We start from the raw sequence: 9,288 nt of genomic DNA, 5'->3' as shown, positions 1-9,288 counted from the left end.
GAAGGATGGTGTTTCAAATCCTGGCATCCCATATGGTCCCCGAGCTTGCCAGGAGCGATTTCTGAGCGAAGAGCCAGGAGTAACCCCTGAGCACCACCGGGTGTGACCCAAAAACCAAAAAAAAAAAAAAAAAAAAAAAGAAGAAAATGGCATCCGAGGCCTTTGCCTCGTGCTCTCTCTGCCTCTGTCAAAAAGTCAGAACTGCCTTTCTCTATTCAAACCAATTTCCAATACCAGGAGGGAGAAGGTCCTGTGAGACAAAAGGAAGTTAGGGAAACACCTTTGGAGTAGGCAGCTAGGTATTATCTTATAGATGGGGAGCCCACCCACTCTCCATATCAGAACCCCCAGGCCCTTGCAGTGTCACCCAATGTTACATACTCTGGGCACAGCTGGATGAGGTTCCTGGCATCCAAATGAAGCATGTGCCTTGAGAGACCCTGGATGGTTGATTCTTTTTTGTTTGTTTGTTTGTTTGTTTTTTTGGGCCACACCTGTTTTGATGCTCACGGGTTAGCATGGAGGTAGGGCAGTTGCCTTACAGGCAGAAGGTCAGTGGTTCAAATCCTGGCATCCCATACGGTCCCCGGAGCCTGCCAGGAGCGATTTCTGAGCGTAGAGCCAGGAGGAACCCCTGCGCACTGCCGGGTGTGACTCAAAACCAAAATGGGCCCGGAGAGATAGCACATTGGTGTTTGCCTTGCAAGCAGCCGATCCAGGACCTAAGGTGGTTGGTTCGAATCCCGGTGTCCCATATGGTCCTCCGTGCCTGCCAGGAGCTATTTCTGAGCAGACAGCCAGGAGTAACCCCTGAGCACCGCCGGGTGTGGCCCAAAAACAAAACAAACAAACAAAAAACAAAACAAAAATTTGAAGCCTCAGGGCTGAAGCACGGTGGGAAGGGTGTTTACCTTGCATGTGGCAGGCACAGGTTCAATCTTCAATATTCCATGCCAGGAGTAATTTCTGAATACAAGCCAGGAGTAATCCTTGAGTGCTACCAGTTTTGGGTTTTGACCCCAAAGCCAAAATAAATTTTTTTGAGATCTCTTTACACAGCATGCATTTACTCTACTTAGGAGCTACCTTGGCACTTATTAATTCACTTTATTTTATTTGGGGGACCCTTGGGCCACACCCAGCAGTTCTCAGGGATTACTTCTGGCTCTATGCTCAGAATTCACTCTTTGGCAGGTTTGGGGGACCATATGATATGGGATGCTGGGGATCAAACCCAAGTTGGTCCCTGTCAACTACGTGCAAGGCAAATGCCCTACTTGCTGTGCATTTTTTTTTAACTCACTTTAAAGTAAATGAGTAACTGGAACATGGATAAGGGAGACAAGAGAGATAGTCCAGGGAGGAGGGGGTGAGAATCTCCAGTTCAGTTCCCAGCATCCCATATGGTATCAGTGATACAGGGCCTCAAAAGGCCCAAACAATACCATCTGATTGATCTCACTACTGAACTGCTAGCCCAGACGTCTGTGCTCCACAGCCCTCTCCCCTTCCAAGTGAGAGCACCACTTGTAAGTCCCCCTTTCCATCCTCTCCAAAATAAGCAAGAAGGTAAAGAAAAATGAAGCAGAGGTACAGGAAACTGGAGAGTTCTCACAAACAAAAAGCAGCATCATTGCGATTCTTGGGACTTGAATCTGCCAGTTCAGATGCTCTCTACTTTCCAGCTCTTATGAGATCAGCCTGAGCAAACTTGACCTGAAAGCCTCCTTGAAGTACCTGTCGTCCAACCAAAGTTACTCAGTCCTCCAGACATGCATGCTCACATCTCACCTGGCCTGGTGTGACTCTTCTCCCCAAAGCCACAGAGCTTCCTGCCCTGAAGGTGTTCTCGTGAGTCACCCCCTCAGAGTCCTAAATTATGAGTGGAGCGGAAATGGCATTGCGGTGTTCTTCAGGGCGCTAGTCGGATTAATCAGCTCAGGCCCAAGCGTGCCAGAGTGTGACTTGTGTCAGGAAAGAGAATTTCTCAGAAAAACCAGCTTCCTGCTGCCAGCCCAAGACACACTGAGCACTGCAACAATAGCTCATCTTTCTCTAAAGCACAGAAAACCCAAAGAAGATGCCACTGTTGCTGAGGGTCTCCTAGAGACAGGCAGGCAGCCCAGGGCTGGGCACTCACAGATGGGGACAAAGGAGAAGCTGAAGCCCAGGAAGAGCGTGGCGACTCATTCTGGTGTTTGGGGATAAAGAGAGATTTCCTCTAAGGCTGGCCAGCTGGGGATAAGCTGAGAAAACAGTAATTTTTTAAAGTAGCTAATCAGGGTTCTGGCTCCATTGGTGAGAGCGAGCAGTGTGGATGCTTCTGGTATAGGCACTTTGTTCTCACTCTGGGTTGGACAGGAAGCACTGAGCACTTTTGCCATGTCTGGGGGTCCTGAAGCTGGGGAAGGGACAAAGGGACCAGAGCTGGGAAAGGCTCTCAGAGGAGGGGGTATACAGGCAATGGAGGGGACCTCTCCAAAACCCCTGGCAGGGGATAAATCTCCCCCGTCCCACTTTCCAGCCATGTTCTCTCTGGTAGTAATCAAGTTCTCTAAGGGACTACTTCCAGAGGGACTGGGAGCCTGGCGGGATAAGATGGTCCAGGGGCAGCCATGCAGGTGGGGGTCTGACTCTCATCTCTGCCGCTTTCACTCACTTCATTTATGACCACCTGCTCCTCTGAGCACACACACCTCGACCCTGTCCCAGGTTCCACAGCCGGAAACAGGAGGGCAAAAGCCACAGGAGGCTGAGAGTAGATGTCAACGTCACTGGGGCCTGGAATGGAGCAATTCTGACCACATCCCTGATGTGCAGGATGATTTCTGTGGCCAGCACAGAGGTGATTAGTACCATGTCTTAAATCAGCACTCTCAGAGCACGGGCCCTAATTGACTATTCTCCAGATCCAGGGAGGTTCTGGAAAACACTGCCTGCATTTTTTTTTTTTTTATTGCAGAGGGGTGGGGTGGCAGACATACACTTGGAGGTGCTCAGGGCTTACTCTGGCTCTGTGCTCAGGGATGACTCCTGGCAGGACTTGGGATCATATAGGATGCTAGGAATTGAACCCAGGTCAGCCACAGGCAAGGCAAGTGCCCTCCCCCTGTACTATCTCTTCAGCTCCATTTGATCTTTCTGTTTTTGTTTGGAGTTGTTTTTTTGTTTATTTGTTTGTTTTGTTTTAATTTGGAGGAGTGCACTATACCTGGTAATGCTCAGGGGTTACTTTGGCAGAGCTCAAGGGACCATTTGGGATGTCAGGGATCAAACCTGGATTGGTTACATGCAAGGCAAGTGCCCTACACACTATACTACAACTCTGGCCTCACCTGACTTTTGGAAGGTTCACACCTGGCAGTGCTCAGGGCTCACTCCTGGCTTTGGCACTCACTCTTAGTTGCCAAAAGGGGACTATTTGAGATGTATACTATCCCTCTGGCCCAACAATACCTGATTCATTTTAATTCAAGGATCCATTTGCCTGTGTATTGGGCCACAGCCAGATACAAACCCTTGTAGCCCTTGTGGGTGTGGGACATGGTGACAGACACAGGCAATAACTGGCCCAAAGGTGGTTCAGGCTGCCAAGGTTATGTATTTCCCTGATTCTTCGAATCCAGCCCTTTCTTAGGAAGAGCCTGGCTCCATTCACGCCAGTTCTGGCTCTTTCAGCGACTGGTATCTTTGCTACGGGTCCTGCCTCAATAAAAGTGGCACCTCCACCCAAATGGGGCTTGTTTTCATTGATTAGTAATCAGATTGGGAAGCTCCTGGTGGTTTTTGAAAACATGTATATAGAGAATGTGGGACGGAGAGAGAAAGCAATAGCACAGTGGGGAGGGCTCTTGCCGATCTAGGTTCAATCCTTGGCATCCTATATGGTCCGCTGAGCCCTGTCAGGAGTGATCCCTGAGTGCAGAGCCAGGAGTAAGCCCTGAACACTGCCAGGTATGAAGAGAGAGACAGACAGAGATAGACAGACAGAGAGATTGGAAGGGGTCACACTAACTTAACTCTATGGACACCATCTGACAGGAATGTGCATATATGAAATGAATGCAACAAGGCCGTCCTGGTGGACTTCATTCTGCATAGTCCCCTCAGAGACAGAATCCTCGATCTGGTCACTACTGATGGGTTTTCAAATACCCTACTTTGGGGGTTTGCATTTGAGCCACATTCAGTCATGTTAAGGGGCTACTCTAGTTCTGTGGTGACGGGAATAGGTGCTGCACATGGGGCTGGGGACTGGACTTGAACCTCCTGCAAAGTGCAAAGCTGAAGAACCCAGAGAGCCTGTTAGGAATCTAGCACCTAAAACCAAGCCATTATAATTTTGGCCAGAGACTTGGAGAAGGTTATTGTGTAATCCAAAGCCTGAGGTGCTTCCGTGAATCTCTCCCAGCTTTCCTAGGAGAGAAAAGAACTGCCTGGAGGGAAAGGACTGTGGACTGTTCCTAAGAGCTCAGGGCCGGTGCGGGCGCGAGCTGGCGCACACACACGCACGCACGCACACACACACACACACAAACACAGTTTGAGAGGATCCCCCACCCCCTGGGAGGACTCATGAGCATCTGTAGCTTTGTTTTGTTTTTTTTTTGTTTGTTTGTTTGGTTGGTTGGTTTTGTTTTGGGGCCACACCCATATATGCTCATCAGGGATTCTCCTGGCTTTGTGCGCAGAAATTTCTCCTGGCAAGGAACAGCCCATGGTAGGAAGCTTGCCACAAAGAGTAGTGAGTGCATTTAGGATAGAGAAGGGTCTACTATGACAATGATAGTTGAAACTGATCACTGTGGACAAGAACTGGCTGCTGAAAGGAGATAAAGTGACATGCACGGTACCCCTTCATTAACAATAGTGCAAACCAGGCGCCGGCGAAGTGGCGCTAGAGGTAAGGTGTCTGCCTTGCAAGCGCTAGCCAAGGAAGGACCAAGGTTTGATCCCCCGGCGTACCATATGGTCCCCCAAAGCCAGGGGCAACTTCTGAGCGCTTAGCCAGGAGTAACCGGGAGCATCAAATGGGTGTGGCCCAAAAAACCAAACCAAAACAAAACAAAAAACCAATAGTGCAAACCAGTGTCTAAAAGAAAGAAAAAGATAGAGGCGGGAGCAGGCAGGCAGGGTGAGGGTGGGAGGGAAACTGGGGACATTGGTGGTGGGAAATGTGCACTGGTGAAGGGTGCTGTACGCTGAAGACTTAAAATCAATCATGAACAATTTTGTAACTACAGTATTTAAATAAATGAGGGAAAAATAAAAAGAAATACTCCTGGCAGGCTCCAGGGACCATATTGAGATGCTGGGGATTGAGACTGGGTCAGTTGGGCCGGAGAGCCCATATGGTCCCCTGAGCCTGCCAGGAGTGATTTCTCAGAGTAAGCCCTGAGCACTGCTGGGTGTAAACCCCCCCCCAAAAAAAATAAGAAACTGGGTCAGCCATATACAGGACAAACACTCCACCCATGGCTTTATCACTGTGGCTCCCTGCTTGGGGTATTGAGCTAAAGCTGTTCTTTGACTGAAATACATCATCAGGGGCCGGACAGATAGCACAGTGGTAGGGTGTTTGCCTTGCATGCAGAAGGACAATAGTTCGAATCCCGGCATCCCATATGGTCCCCCGTGCCCGTAAGGAGCGATTTCTGAGTGCAGAGCCAGGAGTAACTCCTGAGCGCCGCCCGGTGTGACCCAAAAAACCCCAAAACCAAAAACAAACAAACAAACAAAAAGAATAAAATACATCATCTCAGCCCCCCTTGGAAAGTATGTCCCTATTTTACCCGTGAGAAACTAGGCATGGGGCAGGAGGAAGTTGACCAAGGTCACCCCACTGCTGAGGAGCAGAGCTAGAATCCCCACCCAGACCCTTTGCCTTCTGGAGTCAAACATTTCCACTTGTGGATTTTTTTTTTTAAAGTCTCTGTGCATTTTTATGGCATGACTAGGTGACGTGGAAAACTCCATTTGTGAAGATGTTGCAAGCAGGAAGAATTTCAGAAGGACCAGCAAAAGCGACTGGTGCAGCTTCTGGGTGGTCCTGGGGCTGAGCCAGCAGGAAAAACCACATTCTCCCCACCTGTGGGGCATCTTCTACTTTCTTATCTACTTCCCATGGACCGGCCTAGGGGCTGATTGACAAAGTATGACGTTAGTGGCATGAGCAAGAGACCGTGGATGTAGGGCGCTTGGTGGACAAGCAGCAGGTTTGATGCCTGGTACCATATCTGGTCTCCTGAGCACCTTCAGAGTGAGTGAAGTTGTGTCAGAGTCAGGAGCAACTTTCTTAGAAGTTACCAGGTGTGGCCCCTAGAAACCTAAGGCAAACAAAGATGGTACAACCTTAGCCAAAGGGAAATGCGGGTCTATGGTTCCTCCTCCCCTGCCTGACTCCCAGTTCCCGTAATCCCACACCCCTAAAGGACATGGGTCTTGGGTCTAGCTGCACATGCTCCTTTACAGACCTGCAGTGACCAGTCTGACACATGCATGCACAAACAGGAAGGGGCATCCTGCTCTGTGTCAGGCACTAGACCCTTCATGGGGACACTAGCAGGCAACACAAAGGAGGCAGAAAAGGGAGTCAAGAGTCCCATGGGGGGGAGGTCAGAGGGGGTAGTATAAATGGATCAGGAGGAACCAAGAAGGATCCTGTTGATGAAAAGTGGGGTTGGGGTTGAGGGTATAGTTCAGAGGCTTAGGTACATTCAAGTCTGGCATGTGGGGCTAGAGCGATAGCACAGCTGTAGGGTATTTGCCTTGGACATGGCCGACCAGGATGGACCCAGGTTCAATTCCCAGCAGCCCATATGGTTTCCCCTAGCCTGACAGGAGTGATTTATGAGCACAGACCCAGGAGTAACCCAAGCACTACCAGGTGTGGTCCAAAAACCAAAATAAAAAAATAAATATGGGACCAAGTGGTGGTGCAATGGTTGGGTGTTTGCCTTGCACGTGGCTGACCTAGGACAGACTGCAGTTAGATCCCCAGCCTCCATATGGTCCCCCAAGCCAGGGGGACCATATGAGCGCATAGCAAGGAGTAATCCCTGAGCATCACCCGGTGTGCCCCCCACCAAAAAACAAAAAACAAAAAACAAACGAAACACATGTTTAACAAAAAAGCCTGGTATGTGTGAAACCCTAGGTTGACTCCTGGCCCCATATGCTCCCCTCTCCAACATTGTAGGGAGTGGTCCCTACAACAGTGAATTGGGATGGGCCATACCCAGCTGTGCTCTGGTATCACACCTGGGGGGTTTGGGAGATCATGTGGGGTTCCAGGGATGAAACTCAGGCCAGCCATGAGCAAGGCAGCAAAAGCTCTTCCTTCTGTACCCTCCAGCCCCCAACAATAAATTAAAAGCAAAATACAACTGGAGGGAGGTGACTGAAGCTATAATAAGGTCCTTGTCTTTCATGTCACCAGCTCAAGTTCGATCCCTGGCACCCCATATGGTCCCGAGTACCCCAGGAGTGATTCCTGAGTGCAGAACCAGGAGTAACCAGGAGCACCACCTGGGGTTCCCCCAAACAAAACCAAACACCTGGGTTGAGGTAGAAAAATAGTACAGCAGGGAGGGTGCCTGCTTTGCACACAGCCAACCTTAATTGAATTCCGGTGTTATATGATCCACTGAGCACCATTAGGAATGAGTATCACAGGGTGTGGCCCCAAAACAAAACATTGGGGTAGTTCAGAAGGTTGGGTCAGGAGGTATTTTGAGAGCTGGGGAGATGTATAGGAGTTAAGGCACTTGCCTTGCAATGTAGCTGATGTGGGTTCGATCTTTGCCATATGATCCCTATCAGGAGTGAACCCTGAGCCTACATAGAGCCAGCAGTAAGTCCTGAGCACTGTTGGGTATGGGGCGTGGCCCTAAGCCAACAAAGTGGGCTTTTTTTTGGGGGGGGTCACACCAGGCAGTGCACAGGGGTTACTCCTGGCTCCACGCTCAGAAATCGCTCCTGGCAGGCTCGGGATTCAAACCAGTGTCCTTCTGCATGCAAAGCAAAAGCACTACCTCCTTGCTATCTCTCTGGCCCTGAAAGTAGGTATTTTGAATAGAGGGTGCTCAAAGGATTGGAACACACATTTTGCATGTGAGAAGTCCAGGTTCAACCTAAAGGCGTGTCTGCCAGGATCAAGCTCAAAGTGGAGAGTTGCTCCTGAGCACTGTTGGGTATAACTAATAAAGGGGGGGGGGTGTTTTTGGTTCACACCCAGCAACGCACAGGGGTTACTCCTGGCTATGCGCTCAGAAATCGCTCCTGGCAGGCTCAGGGGACCATATGGGATGCAGACAATCGAACCAGGGTCTGTCCTGGGTTGGCCACATGCAAGGCAAACACCCTACAGCTGTTCTATCACTCAGGCCCCCAGGGGTGATTTCTGAGTGAAGAGTTCGTGTGTGGTCCAACCACACACCAACCAACCAACCAAAACACACACACACACACACACACACACACACACACACACAAGTGTTTTGAGTGGAAAGGGGTTGTGGGACTGAAGGTTTTCAAAAGTGAAAGGTCGGAAGGGTGGCTGGGGACAGGATGGGGTGTGAGGGCTTCCTGGGTTCAAGTCTCTGCCTCTACTTACAAACTACAGCCTGAAGAGAATTTCTAGACCTCACTGTGCCTTCTTCCCCAGGGGGAAAGCAGGGTCCATGATCCTGCCTCCTCCACAGCTGGTGAGGATCAAACAGGTGGATGGCCATAAGAACAGGTCGGTGGAGTGTTCCAGACACAAGGCCTTTGGGAGAAGTCAAGAACAAGATATGCTTGAATTCTCTGCAGAACCGTCAGGAGGGACCAACGGGCCGGCGCTGCGTGTGGTCCCCAGTACCCTGGGTTCGCTCTAGGTGCACCAGGGTGGGGACCCCAGAGGGCGGCCAAGCTTTCCAAGCCAGTTAGCCTAAAGAAGCCAAAGGCGGGCACCGCTTTTCCAGTGGTTCCAGATGAGGGCGCGGGGCGGGAGCGAGGGTGCTTACAGGAGCCTGAGCCCAGTTTCTTTCTCCCCTTTTTCCCCTGGCTGCTGCGGCGGAACCCGAGTGTCAGCGGCCAGGCCCACGCTGGCAGCCGGCACCGGGGGCGGGTGCAGGGCCCGACAGGTCTGCGGTCCCGCGGGCCACCGCGGCTCTTCCTGGCAGGCGCCGAGCCGGTCGCTACGGTGCGATCGCAGGAGCCGGAGCTGCAGGTATTGGGGTCACGGGCCAAAGCGGAGCCCCTGTTCTGAGCAGGACCTCCAAGGCGGGCCGGAGTGCGCCCCCCGGG

This window comes from Suncus etruscus, chromosome 3 (genome assembly GCF_024139225.1).
Source record: "Suncus etruscus isolate mSunEtr1 chromosome 3, mSunEtr1.pri.cur, whole genome shotgun sequence".
NCBI classification, from domain to species: Eukaryota; Metazoa; Chordata; class Mammalia; order Eulipotyphla; family Soricidae; genus Suncus; species Suncus etruscus.
Note: the sequence above shows the minus strand (reverse complement) of the source record.